This window comes from Macrobrachium nipponense, chromosome 26 (genome assembly GCF_015104395.2).
Source record: "Macrobrachium nipponense isolate FS-2020 chromosome 26, ASM1510439v2, whole genome shotgun sequence".
NCBI classification, from domain to species: Eukaryota; Metazoa; Arthropoda; class Malacostraca; order Decapoda; family Palaemonidae; genus Macrobrachium; species Macrobrachium nipponense.
Genome location: NC_087215.1, coordinates 65454315 through 65473593, shown reverse-complemented (window position 1 = coordinate 65473593; position 19279 = coordinate 65454315). Strand labels below are relative to the sequence as shown.

The 19279-nt window shown below is 40.1% G+C and overlaps 1 protein-coding gene across 1 annotated transcript in view; it reads right to left on the bottom strand.

Annotated features, from left to right (window-relative positions):
- LOC135200354 (carbonic anhydrase-related protein 10-like) overlaps positions 1-19043 on the bottom strand; it is a 535334-nt gene extending 516291 nt beyond the window's left edge. Inside the window, exon 1 of the mRNA XM_064228945.1 lies at positions 18908-19043. The gene's annotated coding sequence lies outside the window, so the exon portion shown is untranslated. The remainder of the gene's footprint in view (positions 1-18907) is intronic.
- Between the last annotated feature and the right edge of the window lie 236 nt (positions 19044-19279).

Below are 19279 nucleotides of genomic sequence, written 5' to 3'. Positions count from 1 at the left end.
GGCTGTCTAATCACCTTAGTGAGCTTTATGTGTGAGAGAGAGAGAGAGAGAGAGAGAGAGAGAGAGAGAGAGAGAGAGAGTGGGTGGAGAAAGGAAAGGCAGAAGAAAAATACGGGACTCTGGTCGTTTTAGGTTACTAATAACAGGGTTACTTCTGATGTGGGAGGAAACAGGTTCAATAACAATTGATCATTTGGGCTGAAATCCTTAGCTGCAGAAGCGAGTCTCTCTCTCTCTCTCTCTCTCTCTCTCTCTCTCTCTCTCTCTCTCTCTCTCTCTCTTTCGCTCGCCGCGCCATCAGCACGCAATGTCACCCAGAGACAATTTTGCGAATTTCATTAAACCTGGTCATTACGTCCTAAGACATCTTCTTGTGTATTCAGTACCTTAGGTTCTCTTTCCAGAGTTCCAAGTGCGAATATTGTTTCTGAATAAATGCCACAGGAATTGGTGAGAGATGAGTCTCAGCCGACTAAGGCTAATCTTATGAAGACGCCATTTCTGCACACTCTTGATAACCTTAACTTGCCAAGAGATGGCGGATGGATTCTAATTTTGACGTTGATATTCCAGTGTGTGATTTGCCCGTGACTCTTCCTTCACTCGTGTTAGTAATTTTGTGTGTGTGTGTGAGAGAGAGAGAGAGAAGAGAGAGAGAGAGAGAGATTAACAAAAACACAACAAAGCAGAGTCGAATGATTTTCTAAGGGACATTGACTCACCAAGGCCCTCGGTGACAACGGCGGCATTCAGAAAGTTAGTTACTATTTTTGAAGGCTACTCGTGCCATTACACATAAAAAGTTAGCGATTCTGCCACTTGCAAATGTCAGTATATATATATTTTATACTTCTGCCGAATTCTAGGTCAGAAATTCCGAACCGAGCTATTCGTAGAAATACGAATCGAAGAAAAAGGAAAATTTAAAATGACATAAGCTAAGGCCTCGAATTTCGACAAATGCAATTCTAGGATCACGGCAATTATTCATTCATTTCTATTTGTTATTGTTGTCATTAAAAAAAATCAATGATTATTTAGTTTGGTGCAAATGAAAAAAAGGCAGCTGGATCTTAACAAGGATAAATAAAAGGTAAAATTATCCTGAGAATTTAAAACACACACATTGATTCAGTTCTGTACTTTTATGATATTTTTAATGAATTCATGAAACTGTGATCCACTCAGTGGTTATTTAATAACTGAGAATCACTTACTCGATTATTCAGCATTGGCAATGAACTCTGAGAACTAAGAATCTCCTACTTGGTACCTTGATAATTGAGAATCACTTACTCGATTATTCAATATTTCCAATAAAATCTGAGAACTAAGAATCATTTATTTGGTTATCTGATAACTGGGAATTACCTAGATATGTATTTGATATTTCCAGTGATTCACTCAATTATATATTTCTGGTGAACTCTCACGACTGAGAATCACTTGCGTGGTTATTAGAAGTTGTTAGTGAATTCGTCCAACTAGGAATCACTCCAGTGCTGAAATTCGGAGAAATATTCCTCAGGAGAAATGTTTGATTTATTTTTGTTAGATTCGTTTTCTGACTTCAATCTTAACAGACTTTAGCTATATAACAGCGATACCTTTTTCCTTTCCTTTTGCCATTTACTCTTTTATGTTCTTATATTTTCTCATTTTTAAATAGCCTTCGTCCGGTCCCTCACCGCGAGAAAGATGAGACAGGGTGATTAGGCCAGAGCGGTATTCCGGCCTCTCGCGTAAACTACGAAGAAGAAGAAAACCGCTGACGTATCTCCGTAAGGCAGAGACTGTAATTATTGGAAGCAATTATGCCTATTATCGGAATAGCACCACCAACGGGCTGTCCAATAACCCAAGAAAAATAGTCGATACGCCGAGATGCTCTAATTCAAAGGAAGAGAAGATTTGCAATCCCCGGATGCTGGTGCTGACGCAAGGGAAGGGGCTATAAATTCTTTCGCCGAACACATTTATCAAGCAGAATTTTCCATGACTGCAAAATCTTGGCGCGGTTACAGGGCACTTCAAGTAGCCATTCTACTGTTGGACACACACACACACACACACACACACACAGATTTCCTCAATACATTATCTCTCATCTTTCCAATCAGAGACCCATTTACAGCTTATTATTTAAGTCTAAATGCCAATGCTGTTTTTTTCTGGTCCCTGAGGGATGCCATTAGTGACATAGTGCCAGCCATCTCTTCAGTGCCATTTCTTGCCAGCTGTTGTTGTTGTTGTTGTTGTAAACAAACCTAGTGCAGGGGTGGGCTCTTGCCCTTAGGCAGCCCGTAAACATTTAGCAATAATGAATGATTGAAAATCACTCCCCGGCGAGTTTTTCTTTATCGATTAACTAAATCCGACGAAGTGTCTATGGGTCCTAGACTACCCTGTCCTAAAACTGGTCTCCCACCTTCTACGTTGATACCATTGTTCATAACTTAGCGTTCTTAATAGTTACGTTTGTTACTGTGTTGTCTTTAATTGGAAAATAAAATCTAGGTCTTGAAGGTGTACCAGGAAGGCAAACTTCGCAGCTGCACCATGAAACAATCGCTAGGAGAGAGGGCCGAGGAAAGCAAGATGGAAGAAAGAGAATATGACCGGAGGTACACTAAAAGGAATGGAAAGGGTTGCAGCCGGGAGCCGAAGGGACGCTGCAAAGGACCTTAGGTGGTGCCTAGAGTTCATTTCCGAACATGAATAACAAAATAGGGTTGATAACTGTATATAAGCCTGAACCTTATCACTGCAATTGCTCATTTTAATAATGGAACTTAGTACCAAAGATATTCTGTTCAAAACCTGTAACCCTTGCAATCATTTGAATTACTGAACTGGGGTTCATGCACATCATTGCAAAAAAAAACGAACCATTTCAATAGTGAAGCATATTAGTTTATTGTTCTGTGTTCTTAATTCATTACTGAAAATCCAGGCAACATATATGCATACCAGCACACACACACACACATATATATATATACATGCATACATGCAAAAGAACAAAGCATAAACTATAGCCTTTTCCAAACGGGAATAAAAAAAAAAAAAAGCAATATGGCGACACACTGGAAATATAGTTAATCAAAACAAATTAATTCCTGCTTTACCGAAGTCAGTCACTCATAATAACAGGGCAAAATCATTTTTCATAAATATGGGGAATTTTTTTTTTTCTTTTTTTGTCAGTTTTCACGGACAACAAACCGCCCAATTAAGGCAAGTAACAGTTCATACAAAGGATCGAGGTTCGTTTGTCACAAATGAAAGCCATTCTATATATTTGAGGCGCGCTAAACGCTTTTCTTTTCATGGTTGCATTTGTGTGTGCAATTATTTTTTTTCTTTGCTGTTAGTATTTTGTTAAGAAGCGATATGTATTTAGCAGCCAGAATCTAATTTTGGGTAAAAAGTAAATATACATACATACATACATACATACATACATACATACATACATACATACATAAATACATACATACTTGGACTTGGATGTATGCATAAATACATCAGAATATTAATTTTGTAATATATCCTCGACTAAGCTTGAATTTTTTTAAATGTAAAGAGAAAATTTTAGGACGGAGAAATAAAAATCTAGATGAGAGAGAGAGAGAGAGAGAGAGAGAGAGAGAGAGAGAGAGAGAGAGAGAGAGAGAGAGAGAGCATAGAAGAAAAGAAAGTGGTAAAACACGACTTAGAGAGCGAGAGAGAGAGAGAGTAGCAGAGAGGAGAGAGAGAGAGAGAGAGAGAGAGAGAGAGAGAGAGAGAGAGAGAGCATAGAAGAAAATAAATTAGTAAACACCGAGAGAGAGAGAGAGAGAGAGAGAGAGAGAGAGAGAGAGAGAGAGAGAGAGAGCATAGAAGAAAAGAAAGTGGTAAAACACTTGAAACAGCGAGAGAGAGAGAGAGAGAGAGAGAGAGAGAGAGAGAGAGAGAGAGAAACTTCCACACATCAGTCCAGATCGTCGTAGTGCCGAGAAAGAAAGCAGCTACTTTCGTCCAAAAACCGAAACAAACAACAAAAGTAGCCACGAGATGATTATTATCATTCCATAGACATCCCCAGCCACGAACCCTAAGCGATCCATTATAAAAAAAAAGAAAAAAAAAAAAAACAGCCGGAGATAAAAGTACGCCGGACCAAGGGAACGCATTATTGCCACATTTAGAGTTCCTAATTACCACCGGGGGACCAGTTTTCCTTGCACTTATAAACTGACGGCGGTGGTACGTTCAGTAGGCCGTAAATGACTGCAATGAATAACCGAGCGTGGTACGTACGTATGTATGTAGGGTTTTGCATGTGCGCACGTGTGCCCAATGCTGGATAACCCTTTGTATTGATTAAAAGACGCTTAGGAATATTACGGTACAGGAATATTCCTAGTCAACGACAGACGGATATTAATCGTCAACCTTTCTTTTGGGTTCACAACTCGTACCTCAAAGGAATAATACAAAGGAGTGATTCCACAGATCATTCAAATGATAATGAAATAGTGTATGATGAATGATGAATGCTGCTTCACTGGGATGGTTCCAAACCCATATAGCAGATTTTTTTTTTTAATGAGGCCCCAAAGTTCCTCGGTGGACGAGCGGGTTGCATACTCGCCTATCATCAATCTGGTAGCCCCAGTTCGATTCCCGCTGTTGCCAGTGAAGAACCAGAGGAATGTATTTCTGGTGATTAGAAATGCATTTCTTGATATATATAATGTGGTTCGGGTCCCACAATAAGTAACCAAATGGTTCCTAGCCACGTAAATCAAAATGCCCAGATGGGTACAGAAGAACAAAAAGGTTGGGAACCCCTGTACTATATACACCTGGCGAGGGTAACCAGCAGGTTTTAGACGATGGCCTATACGTTTGCAAGCATAATCTCAACGCACGATTCTCCTCTTTCAACCCATCAAGCTCGTAAGCAGGGAAAATCTGGAATGCATGTATGTGTATCCAACGCCTTCAGATTAGATGAAATCCCTGCACGTCAGGCCTCTAATACAACGCGGCACCCGACCTCTACGCCCGTCAGAGTCGTTAACAGTTCAGAGGTGTCCTGAAAGGGCTTGAGGGAACAATGCCTTCCGAGGGGGGATTGTTACAAAGGCTTTGAAATGCCTGGGTCCTTTACAGAAACCTATAGTTGTTGAACCCTGCACGACAATACCTGGCGGATAGGCTTCAGGTGTGCCTGGAAGGCCAGTGAATAGAGAGGCGCAAATAAACGGAAGAAAAAAAATAAAAAGCAGCCCCGATAACGAGATAGAAATGTCGGCTACAAAAAACGTTTTGTCTGTCTCCATCTTTGTGGGAGAATCGTGAATTTTTTAATTGTTCGACTGAAACTACCTCAGCTAAAAAAAAGGGGGTGGAAATTTAGACTCGCCTGAATGGCGAGAAGGTTATATGGCGACACCTCGAGATCTAATGGCAATCTGTGAAGCCAAAAGAGGTCCTTGCTTGGCCGAAACTCTCTCGTCCTCCCACCCCTAACCAACAACCCCCCCTTACAACCTCCTCAGAATCCGCCACCCCTGTGCACCCGGGAGTATGTATGGGAGGGGGGAAGGGTGCGGCTGGAGGTTTAGTATGAGAGTGCTGAAAGGGAGAGAGAGAGAGAGAGAAAATCACCAACTTCGGAGGCACAGCTGCGTTTGATCTCGACGGCCTCTGAAACAGCAATAGAAGGAGAGACAATGGGCGACCGGGGAAGCCCTTCTTCCTGTCGATCACTTGCTTGTTGGATCAATTGAGCAACAGTTAAAACTGGGCGGTCGACACATGGGGTGCGAGAGAGAGAGAGAGAGAGAGAGAGAGAGAGAGAGTTTACGAGGAGGTAAAGATATAATCTGGCAGGAGCCTTAAAACAAGAGAGAGAGAGAGAGAGAGAGAGAGAGAGAGAGTTCGAGGAGGTAAAGATATAAACTGGCAGGAGCCTTAAAAAAAGAGAGAGAGAGAGAGAGAAGAGAGAGAGAGAGAGTTTACGAGGAGGTAAAGATATAAACTGGCAGGAACCTTAAAACAAGAGAGAGAGAGAGAGAGAGAGAGAAGAGAGAGAGAGAGAGAGAGAGAGAGAGAGAGAGAGAGAGTTATGAGAGTAAAGATATAAACTGGCAGGAACCTTAAAACACGAGAGAGAGAGAGACGAGGGCGAGGCGGAGGGGGATGAGAGAGAGAGAAGAGAGGAGAGATTTGAGGAGGTAAATGAGGAGGGGGTGGTTAAAGATTCATATGATATAAACTGGCAAGAGTCTTAAAACAAGAGAGAGAGAGAGAGAGTTTATAGGAGGTAAAGATATAAACTGGCAAGAGTCTTGAAACAGAGAGAGAGAGAGAGAGAGAGAGAGAGGAGAGAGAGAGAGAGAGAGAGAGAGAGAGAGAGAGAGAATCGTGCAGTTGTCAATATAAAGCTGTTCATGACAGGAGAAAAAGATGTTGGTGCGACTTTCAAAAAAATAAAAAAAATTATCAAAACCATTAAAAGTTTTAGTAAAATCTAATAAGAATTTTAGTCTTTAAGTAAATCGCGAATTATTATATTTCCTTGTATCCTGAGACTTCTTGGAGTGCGTGCATGTGTCTTCTATTTTCCCGTGAGGCGAAGGATTTTATTGACATCTTAATAAATATTGGTAATCAATCTATATAAAACAAACAAAATGAAAGAAAGTAAATATAAATTTGTGTATACCTTTGATAATACCGTAAAAATAAATTGGAAGGAGAAGACAGTAATACAGATGATGTAGCGGGGGTATACATAATCAATTGCAACAATTGTGGAGACACATATGTGGGGGAATCAAGTAGGCTGAATAAGGAATAGAATCCAAGAACACAGAAGGGCAGTACACCTTAACTCTCAGGGGAGTGCTATAGCCAGGTATTGTTGGAAAATTGACCATAGGATGGATTTTAAAAACAATAGGCTTATATACAAAGGCAAAAATATTAGTCACAGGAGGGTAGAAGGAGCACTCATCAGAGAGATTAAAGTAATAGAAGGAAACAAAGGTTTTACCTCAGAAGATCCCATAAGCCGAGCTTTGTTATTAAAAGAAGCTAAGATTGACCCTGCTGACCTGAAGATTAGGTTTTCTGCCCAACAGACTTTTGGTGACCACTCCCTTACCACAAGAGTTAGTCCCATTTAGCAACTCTCAAGGAAACCAGATCAGCCATCACATAAATAACAGCTCAACGAGAAGTTCCAGAAGACTGCTGGGCCTTGACCCAGGCTGACAACCTACACATCTCTTGAAAATGAGCCACAGATGGGGCCTGAAAGTACTCGAGTGTGGAGTAAAATTAAATGTAAATACTTAGAAGTAAACATGTTACACAGTGATTTTGTGGGTTTCTTTTTCAACAATCTCTATAACTTCACGACTGAAGGGTATCTAACGACGTTTGGAGTCCCTCTCTTTTCATATCGTTTCTCATTCCAGCGGAGTCACAAAATCGATTGGACATGGCCCCTAATTCCAGTAAATTGGCCACTCAATTCACTATTAACTAACAACCAAGATGATTTTCTGTACTTAAAAAGCTAGAGACTAAAGAGACAAAAAGCTTCCCAGACTTACTGACTGATATTATCACGAAGTAAAAGGACATTCGATCTAGCATTAGATTCAGCATAACTGATGTCTCTATGCTTTTTCGTCGATGACCTCCCCCCTTCTTAACCAATTTGCTCATTTAAAATGACCCTACTTTTCGTAAACCTTCTTACCTTTGACAGGCTTCATGTTAAAACGGTTTTACGGTTTTAGATAACCAACTTCAATAGTCCCAAACTAAATTGATTTATCGTTTCTGTGCCTTATAGACCGGCACCCCGGACCATTGAGATGCAACGATCGAGATACCGACTGTAACCCCTACTGGTATTTAGGAGTAGACTTGTAAACTGTGAAACTGACCGTCTGCTGAAAATATATGGACGGCTTACTTAACAAGCACCGCTAATTGCTTGTTAGATTTTGGGTCTAGATCCAATATTTGAGATACCAGATGAAACTAATATATAATATATCTGCAGACTCTACTGATTACAGAATGACCAGTGACAGACGCACTGAAAAGGGGGGGTTAATTGGATCTAGATCAAATTTAGGAGATACCGAGTAAAATTTACACTACAATAGCACTGCATATCCTAGAATACTGTGGTGGTAATGACAGACAATTTAGTGGGTAGTTACCCCCGACAGACACTCCACAACGAGTCGGGGGGAGGGGGAGGGCGAGTTAGAGACAGGATCTGCATCCAACATTGGAGATACCAAGTAAAATTTGTACTGCAATAGCACTGCACATCCTAGAGTACTGCAGTGGTAATGACAGACCTTTCCGTGGGTAGTTACCCCCCGACAGACACCCCACAACGGGGGGGGGAGGGGGAGGGGGAGTGGGAGACAGGATCTGCATCCAACATTGGAGATACCAAGTAAAATTTGTACTACAATAGCACTGCACATCCTAGAGTACTGCAGTGGTAATGACAGACATTTTAGTGGGTGGTTACCCACGATTAGAAGGGAGAGATGGGACACCTTGAAATAATTCAAAATCTATCATAGGCAATATCAACATTATAAATATGGTAATTATCTGAAAATCGTGAGCCTGATAAAATGTAAAAGGCAAAAAATTCAAGAAATGTTGTGATGTTTCAGGATAAGAATTACTGCCGGAGTTATTTTTTTTTTAATTCCTATTGAAGTATGGAATATTTCACTTCATTAATTCCATACCATCTTTATAAAAAAAACTATGTATGAGACTTACTAGGCCTGGTCTACTTTCTATAGTTTCACACACACAAACAAATATATATATATATATATATATATATATATATATATATATATATATATATATATATTATACAATAAGCTGTAGGTCCCGTTGCTAGGTATAGCAGATTGGTTCCTAGCTGTTAATCAGCTCAGTGGTCTGGTTAAACTAGGAATTGCTTTTACCCGCAAAACAGAGATCTGTCCAGTAGTGACGAGCAAGCATGAGAAAAACAGAGGAGAGGAGAAGACGATGGATGTGGCAGAAATGAGAATGCTCAGGTGGATGTCTGGGGAGACAAGAGAGGATAGGATCAGAAATGACTACATAAGGGGGTCGACTAAGGTGGTGGAAGTGTCAAAGCAAGTGCAAGAGGGGAGGCTGAGATGGCATGGAGAGATGAGGACCACGCTGGGAGACATACTATGGGGATGAAGGTTCAAGGAAGAAGAAGAAGAAGAAGAGGGACACCAAGAAAGAGATGGAAGGACTGTGTGAGAGGAGACTTACATGAGACTGGGAATTGATGAGGCAGAAGCGCACGACAGAAATAGATGGAAATGGCTCATCCGAAACGGTGACCCCATATAAAAATGGGAACCAGCTGGGAAGAAGAAGAAGTGACGAGCATAGGACTAATCAATAAGCACAAGCGGAACTATTATATCATCAGCTATTCTAAATCGAATATCGAATTTAATGGGCGAGAGAAAATGTCAAGAAAACTTTCATCTCCGTTTTTAGCCATAACCTTTCGTCTTTCACTAGAACGGAATCTTAAGCAGTTCCTTGGAAATTAATAAATCACTCAGACCAGATCTACTCGGCGACGCTCTGTAGGGAGGAATGAGTTTATATTTATATATGTGTGTGTGTGTGTGTGTGTGTGTGTGTGTGTGTGTTGGCCCAGTGGATAAAATCACTGCAGTCCTGATTTCTCCTCTGTCTGGCCGCTGGTTCGAATCCACGGAAGGACGAAATTATTATCAGCTAAAAAAGTTCCCCCTCGGTTGGTATATATGAAGATATATTAATTCCGAGGTTAGAGCGAATTGGATATTAAAGGACATTTGTAGCTTAATGCATGTATATGAATCTTGCGGTGATGTGATAAGAATTCATATATACATATATATATATATATATATATATATATATATATATAATATATATAATATATATATAATATATATATAGCAGTTTCATCCTTCTATAAGCAAATTATTACTATTCTGACACGAATTTCCGAAATAAAAGTCGGAATGAATGGAAGATTCACTTGAATATCTAGTGGGAGAATGAAGTGCCTGATATCCCACTAAATTTTATATACATACACACCATCGCAAATTAATGATAAATCCTTCATTGATTCACAACTACCCCGATTCCAGCAAAAGTAAACTACAGGGCTTTGGCTCCTTGTCAAACGGACCTAGTATGGGCGTTTTCCTGAAGCTGAAATCCAAAAAGAAATATTGTTCTTTGGGAATCGAAGACTTGGTTTCTCGTCAATTGCGTAAAGTTTACAATAATAATCTGAATTCAGTCAGGGAAAATATATTGTCGTTAAAGGCGAAAGTATTACTTTCTTTTCTGACAATTCCACTTTCTCTCCTTTGCGTGAATAGTTTTTTTTTTTAATGAATTGTTTGTTTGTATGGTGTTTTTACGTTGCATGGAACCAGTGGTTATTCAGCAACGGGACCAACGGCTTTACGTGACTTCCGGACCACGTCGAGAGTGAACTTCTATCACCAGAAATACACATCTCTCACTCCTCAATGGAATGGCCGAGAATCGAACCCGCGACCACCGAGGTGGGAAGGAAACACCCTACCAACCACGCCACTGAAGCGCTTTTTTTTTAATGAAGTTTCATTTCTTATAATAGTAATGCATGGGCAAGCCAGCGTGAAATTTTGCATCTTGTTAAGTAATTAATCAGAGCTCTCATGAATGTAATACATAAAAGGATGGATGTATGGAAAGGCAAGTAAACGTCTGATTCGATTCACCTACTATTATTATCATCTTGTTGCGGAGAGAAAAGTTAAAATTCGAAATAAATGGCTTGAAGTCCAATGTGAATGACAATTGGAAATAAAATTACACTTTTTTCGATTAAAAGCATGATCCAACCATCCATTTTTTCCGATGTTTCTTATCAACTAATTATAGCAATTACATTTTTTTAAATTAATTCTTTGCGTATAGATGGCAGAAGAGTATGCGCGTTTCTGACACTACGACATTCAGATCCGAACCTGTCATTTCAGTGACACAGTTCAGTCACAAAACAAAAATCTCTCTTCGTCTCCCCCCCCCCCCCCCACCCCCCCCCCCCCCAAAAAAAAAATCATTCCCTAAACCTCTTTCCACATTTAACTGCCTCGAAAGGTGCATTCCAAATAATATATGCAACAAAATACTAACGCAAACACACGAGCCAGCGGAGAGAGAGCCCAGCGTGACCTCTCAGTAGTAGGGCGGACCGATGCAAACTGCGCTTTGCGACGTCCTAGAGCCAGTTTGAGCCTGCCAATCTGCAGTCAAATTCCTTTCCCCCCCCCAAAAAAAAAAAAAAACTGAAATCCCCCCTCTCCAACCCTCTGGCGAGAACCGCTGAACAAGAGGATAGACGACTAACATAACCTTGAGGCTAGAAGACGAAAATTAATATCTAGAAGAGGAAGAAGAAGAAGAAGAAAAAATTAAAGACAGGTCGTCTTCAGGTTTCTTGTCGTTCGGTCTCAGTCAGGAGGGGCTCTGCAGCGCACCCCTAAAATTAAATCATGAAAACAAATCCTAATGAGACGACGTCATATGCAGATGGGAGGGGCCTTTCTACTCGACTGCTCATAAAGCGACTCGCGAAGATAATTCGATTGCTTGCATGAAAGCATTCGGATATCGTTCTTAACAGGAGACGGAGATTTCGAGTGGATTTCGATCGTAATTGGGTTGCAAAACTGAGGCTATCAATTGGGGTTTTGATGGGGTTCACACGTTGATGAGGGAGTATGACATGGGACGTCGACGTGGTAACGTTAGCAATGCAGCGCCTATAAAGACGTCTAGACAGATAATCTCCTCTTATTCGTCGTTGCGTTACATCCTTTCAAGTGCCGTCAGTGGACCTCTTGCTGTGCACTATAGGCATTACGTAAGGTTCTTTGCAGCTGCAACCACTTTCGTTCCTTTTACTGTACCTCCTTTCATATTATCTTTCTTCATCTTACTGTCCACCGTCTCCTAACACTTGATTCATAGTGCAACTGTGCTTTGAGGTTTTCCTCCTGTTACACCTTTCAAACCTTTCACTGTCAATTTCCATTTCAGCGGTGAATGACCTCATGGGTCCCAGTGTTTGGACCAAATTCTATACTCAACTATATCCTTTTCCGTCAGTGAATATTAATGCTTCGTCATAATATCTTGAAGAAACAAAACTGAAATATCTTCAAAGTCAAAATGACATCTTTCAGTAGGTCGAATGTAGTACATAAAAACAACAGCCCAAAGGCCCAGTCGACCTACACACCACATAAACATGCTCACAAAAATATGCTCATGAATACTTAATGATATACTGTATACACAGCTGTGTACCTTTTCATCACGGTTAATTAAAAGCTCGGTGCTTTTCTGCGAATGAATGCAAATGAAACATTGAAAAGTAATTTCTGTTTCTCTACAAAAGGATATATTTCCACAAAGATGAGAATTAGTACCTTTGTAAACTTCCCAGAAAAAAAAAGACTCTCTGTTAGTATCTCGATTGCGATTGATTCATTTTCAAAGATTTGTGAATCACTGCTATATCAGATTCCCAGGGATGTTTCTCAAAATATCTTGCCTATTGCTGCAAACAATCCTCGATTGATCATTTTTGCCTGGTTTTTTTTTTTGGGGGGTGGGGGCACATAGTATATACGTATGTTCAAATCCTAAAGCTTGTATTGATATGATGATTGTGATAAATTTCACCTATTATTTACTTTTTTTTTTTTTTTTTTTTTTTTTTTTTACTTCCAAATCAACTTAATGTACTTAGGAATGAGCTTTTAATTTGGTAAAGAATTTAGGTCATCATAGTATACAGAACGGATTCACGAGACAAAATAAAACAATTAAAAAAAAAGCAACACAGTTTCCTCGGCGCAATCGAGTTATCTGTACGAGCCGCGGCCCATAAAATGTTCATCTACGGCCCGATGGTGGCCTATCCTATAGCATTGCTGGACGCACGATTATGGCTAACTTAAACCTTAAATGAAAATAAAAACTGCTGGAGCTCGAGGGTGGCAATTTGGAATGTTCGATGCTTGGAGGGTGGATGATCAACATACCAATTTGCAGCCCTCTAGCCTCAGTACTTTTTCAGATCTGAGGGCGGACGAAAAAGTGTTTGTTTGTTTGTTTGTATGATGCTTTTACGTTGCGGACGGACAGGCAAAGCCTCTCAAAGGCTTTTTTTTTTCTTTTTTTTCTTTTATAGAGAACTAAAATTGGTTATTTTTTCTTGCAAAGTTCCAGCACCAATTTAACCAAACCTCGTAATTGCTCCCCACACATTCCATTTATAGACAAGAAGATTGCAGTTGTTGGCCAAATCTAACCGAGGACACGAGAGGAGCGACCGGATTCCCTTTTACTCTAACCACTCCATCCACTTTTCTTCCTAGTTTCACTTTATTCTCTCACATCACCTCTTACTTATGAATCTGTGCCTACTCTTAACTGACTCCCTTGCTTTCACACCGGTGTCACTACTCCGAGGTGCTATAGCAGATTCACATCAACCGTGCATTTGATGTCTAGGCCAGTCCCTGACGACGCTCCTGATTGGCTGTTGATAAGCCAATCACAGGGCTCAAAACTCTCAAGTCTGTCTCGAGAGTCCACATGGGTAGGATCTATATTCCACTCTCCTGAGGGATACGCCTTTCAAAATTATCCCTCAGGAGATGTGGAACATACATCCTGCCTCTGTGAACTCTCGAGAGAGACTGGGAGTTTCCAGCCCTGTCATTGGCTTATCAACAGCCAATCAGGAGCGTCGTAAGGGACTGGCCTAGACATCATATGCACGGTTGATGTGAATCTACTATAATACCAAGTTCCTTGGGATGCCGTATTTAGCACTAAACCCCCGGGATCAAAGTATTATGTACATACATCCATTTCAATATTGCGTGGTCGACAAATAATATTGATAAGCGATATCTAGTGCTAAATACGGCGTCCCAAGGAGCTTCCGCCATGTTTAGTACCAGCACCTTCAATTCAATACCCGGGTCCCTTCCTTAATTTCAAAGTGTTCCATCTAATTCTACAGCTTGATCCTTCCCTTGCGTCTAGAGCAGAGTTCTTCTTCCAATGATGTTTGCGATTCTTCAAAGGGGTCACTCTCTTACTTCTGAATCACTGTTCCTCTCTGGTATATCACTCGAGTGGGTCTACACCCGCGCTCTTCTCTAACTTCCAAAGCAGTATATTCCTCTCACAGTCACCTTCACAATTCTGCACAGGGGTTAGTCCCTCACTTCTCAAGCACTCTTCCTCTCTATCATTCAAGTTCTTCTACACCTGTGCCCTCCTCCCCGCCCACTACATACAAAAGAAAATCCTTCTCTTGGTCATTAACGTAATTCTACCGAGGGGTCACTCACTTCATTGTTTCCCTTACTCCTAGACCTATCTACGTCCCTATTTTATTTCTGGTTCAATATCCGTTTCCTTTATAAGAGGGAGGCTTTAGGAGAGGAAATGACTTTCACTATTCCATTCATCATCTGAGTATTGACTCAAGGATTTAATGCTATAGAAAGGCATCAATATACTGTAGTGCATATCATTGTGCTTGCGCTCTTGTGTCCAATACATACGAGAGGAAGGTCCTCTGTTGTTGCAGCTAACCCGCTTGAAAACAGAGAGAGAGAGAGAGAGAGAGAGAGAGAGAGAGAGAGAGAGAGAGAGAGAGAAGAGGAGAGAGACGAGAAGAGTGGGGAGAGAGAGAGAGGGAGGGAGTTAAGCATACCTTGGTTGAACCAGACCACTGAGCTGATTAACAGCTCTCCTAGGGCTGGTGGCCTGAAGGGTTAGGTATTTTCAAGTCGCTATGAACCAGTTGGTTACCTAGCAACAGGACCTACAGCTTATTGTGGGATCGAAACCACATTATATCGAGAAATCAATTTCTAATCGCCAGAATCAGATTCCTCTGATTCCACGTTGGCAGAGCGGGGAATCGAACTCGGGACTACCGAATTGGTAGGCGAGTAACGAGGAACTGAGAATGAGAGAGAGAGAGAGAGAGAGAGAGAGAATCCAAGTCGATAACACATCAGCATAAGGAAAGAACGACAGCACTATATGTTAACAATAAATGTAATAAGGTTGTTGTGCTTAGACCTTACGAGAAGAACGACCTGAGCAATTAGGAGACTTTACAGTGAAAGGGATCTCTTGAGGATATTAAGGGTCATTAAGGGGACTCCTTCGGTCGGTAAAGTCTCAATTACCAGCCTCTCCACGGCCGTCTTGAAATCAGTTTAAGAGTCTTACTCGCTTTAGTGAGTCCTCGAGACTGCTCGTGCTCATGGTAGGACTTGAGTCGAGTGTATGAGTGATTGCTCGTCATGTATGTAAGTATGTAAGTATGTATGTATATATATATATATATATATTATATATATATAAATTATATATATGTATATATATATTATATATATTTCATTATATATTATATATATATATATATATTATATATATATAATATTATTAACTTATATATATATACATATATATAAAGCTTAACATGAACAAGCAAAATAGAAGAAAATTAAAACTCAAAACAGAGGCATTGAATACTGAATGACTCAGCTGTCCATTTTTCCCCCTGTCCATTTCTACCCCTGACCATTTTTACCCCCATTCCCTTTTACCCCTGTCCATTTTTCAACCTCTGTTCATTTTACCCATGTCCATTTTAGTCCCCTGTCCGTTTTTACCCATGTCCATTTCACCCACATTCATTTTTACCCCTGTCTATTTTTACCCCTGTTCATTTTTACCCATGTCCATTTTTCCCCATGTCCATTTCACCCAAATTCATTTTTATCCCTGTCTATTTTTACCCCTCTTCATTTTTACCCCTGTCCTTTTTTGTCCCCTGTCCATTTTTACCCATGTCCATTTTTACCCATGTCCATTTTACCCACGTTCATTTTTACCACCTCTCCATTTGTTCCCTGTTCCATTTTACCCCTATCCACTTTTACCCCCTGTCCATTTTCAAGATAGCAAGGAGGCTGTTTCCCTGTTAACCTGTCATGTAACCACCTTTTTCGAATTCCAGGGTAAACTCGTCCTAAGCAAAGTAGACGGCCGCACGAATATATCGTTTATTAATATAATCTGTTGACCACACAACATAGAAATGAGTGCATATAATATTCTGGCCCCGAGGAGGTATGTAGTACTAAACACGGCGTCCCAAGGAGCCTCCGGCATGTTGAGTACTTCCGGTGTAAGTGGATACATACAGAGTTAATACCGTTTGTATCTGGGATCTTCAAAAATTTATATGCACTCCTCACAGCGGTATGTTGAGCTATACTGCTTGAAAAAATAGTAGGACTGAATAAAACATCACATAATATTTATCCAAGACGCATGAATAGACAAAAGGTATGCAAGACAGCAAGAGCGGAAAGGGGTTTTGAAGAATGATAGGGAGAAGTTTGTGTGAGAAAGAAGAAAACGACGTTAATTAAGTTCCCTTATCACGAACGAATGCCTTGAATGAACACTGAATGAAGGCAAAGCATTTACTGTCGACCTCTTTCAAGCCGAGTTCGGGAGAGTATATTTTTGTATGTCCCTTGTTTAATGAGGGGCTCAAGATTGCGAATTTTCCCCGTCTCAGATTTCTTGCGGCGTTCGTGTCTGTCTTTTCGTCGTGTTTGCTATTTCGAATCGAGTTTAAAATTATCATTTTTTTCTCTGTTTTTTATCAATGTACTACATTTTCCATGGGTGTCTCTTAGTTGTTTTCATTATTATTATTATTATTATTATTATTATTATTATTATTATTATTATTATTATTATTATTATTATTATTTTGTGGTGTTTTTTGTCGTGTAATTTCACGTTAAAGTGTATAGAATGTTCCACGGTGGACTCTTAGAAATAAGTGCTAAAATCTAACGACTTTATAAACATTGTTGCATTCACTCTCTTGATATCAACACGCACAACTCAAGTGTGATTAATATGAACAATAACCCTCATATCTTTGTGTGCGCAAGTTTATAGTTCTATAGTAGATTCACATTAACCGTGCATTTGATGTCTAGGCCAATCCCTTACGACGCTCCTGATTGGCTGTTGATAAGCCAATCACAGGGCTGGAAACTCTTAGTCTCTCGAAAGAGTTCACATAGGCAGGACGCATGTTCCACCTCTCCTGAGGGATACTTTTTGAAAGACGTATCCCGCAAGAAGAGGTGGATCATAGATCCTACCCATGTGGACTCTCGAGAGAGACTGAGAGTTTCCAGCCCTGTGATTGGCTTATCAACTTCCAATCAGGAGCGTCGTAAGGGATTGGCCTAGATATCAAATGCACGGTTGATCTGAATCTACTATAGTACCTATACTATAGTACATTCATTTCTATACTGTGTGGTCGACAAATCGTATTAATAAACGATATCTTTGATCCCCAAGGGGCTTGTGCTAAACACAGCGTCCCATTGAGATTCCGCGGTTTCCGTCTGTTGTAGCTGTGGTTTACTAAAGAACTTGGTACTCTAATCTCTACAGATCTCAAATATTGGAGAGTATCTTGTAAACAAAGAGACGATAAAAGTCTCTTCCTATTCTTTGGATTTGGAATAACACTTGGAATGAACTTATGACTTAAATAAGGACTACCATAACAATGTAACCTTGATAGAATTGGAATAGAATTGTTCTTGAAAGAAGGACAAAGCAATAAAAACATGTGCCAATTCACTAGGCATAGGTCTAGTAGCATTTGCTTAGTCGAGGTTCTTTTTCCTTGCTGGTACCATTCTTAACGGCTATTATTTTCCCCTCGCTATGAAGCTTCGATAACTTCTACCATACAATAATGATTTTCATACAGGAACTTTCCCCCGAAAGTTTTAACCTGGTATGTATCGCATTTTTGCAGGCGTGTTTAGTACAAATGAGGATGACCGCGAAAACATAAGACTGTAATTATCTTAAGCTTACGACCCCCAAAAAATATTAGTTTGCTAGATACCGACCCCAAAACTTTGCTGGGGTTCACTATCTAGGAGAGATCCGTTATATTTTCTAAATGAAGTTGTACAGTACCTAAAATAAGATGTAAATGAGATACTCCTTTGAATGAGTGGTTTGAGGCGGGAGTAGCCTAGGCTATGAAACTTCATTTGTTTGCTATTGGAAATCTACGATATATAGACTGGGTAGCCTATTAAACGGGGATTTGTTACACATGAATAAAAAATACAACTTTTGTTTTCTTAAAATCGAAACAGAAACTTTCTCTGAGGTTTCGTTTCAGTCGTTCTGAAATACTCCCACCTTGTGTGACGCTTCGGAATTTCGTTAAGAAACCACATGTGATCAAATGCATTTTGTCAAATAACTCTTAAGCTGCCTTTACGTATCTAAAGCTGAAAACAATTATGGCACAGACAGCATCCTACAGGCCTACCAACTGCAATGAATTCCTGATGACTGACAAATACAGTAGGTGTCCTTTAGGTATCACGAGATGGACTAATTGTTGACACAACCAAGAGCCTATAGGCCTAGTACACTAACGAGCCTCTTTAATGACGAACAAGACCTGTTTTACTCGATATTATGCGGCGTGTATAAGAATAGTGTCGTTCCGCTTTTAGAACTGATATCGCAACTGCACTTGTGTCAAATGACATGTTGAAAATATAAGACATGTCAACAGAGGAGACCCGCGCTACCGATACCATGACAGTAACGTCTGAGCTGCACCGAATATGCATGTATATTATTCACTATATGCTTTGCTTACCTGTGAAATGTCATTCCATTCACTCTTGAAGATATTTTGGCCTAATCTCTCCAATTATAAGCTGAGAGATGCACTATTATGAAAATGATTAACGAAAAACATCGCGGGAAACGATGACTACTCTTTTCAACTTGAGGTTCCGAACTTCCGCGCTCTATACGGCTGCAAGTGTAGCCATAGCAGCGCACCCCTGGTGGTCTATTACCAAACTTCTAATTACCACCTAACAGCAGACATTTCCAGTTATTATCAATCTTCTGTCGACTCGATTTGTTATCATTATTCGTCTATCGACTCGATTTGTTATCATTAATCTTCTAACAGCTCGATTTGTTGTCATTTATCTTCTATCGACTCGATTTATTATTATTA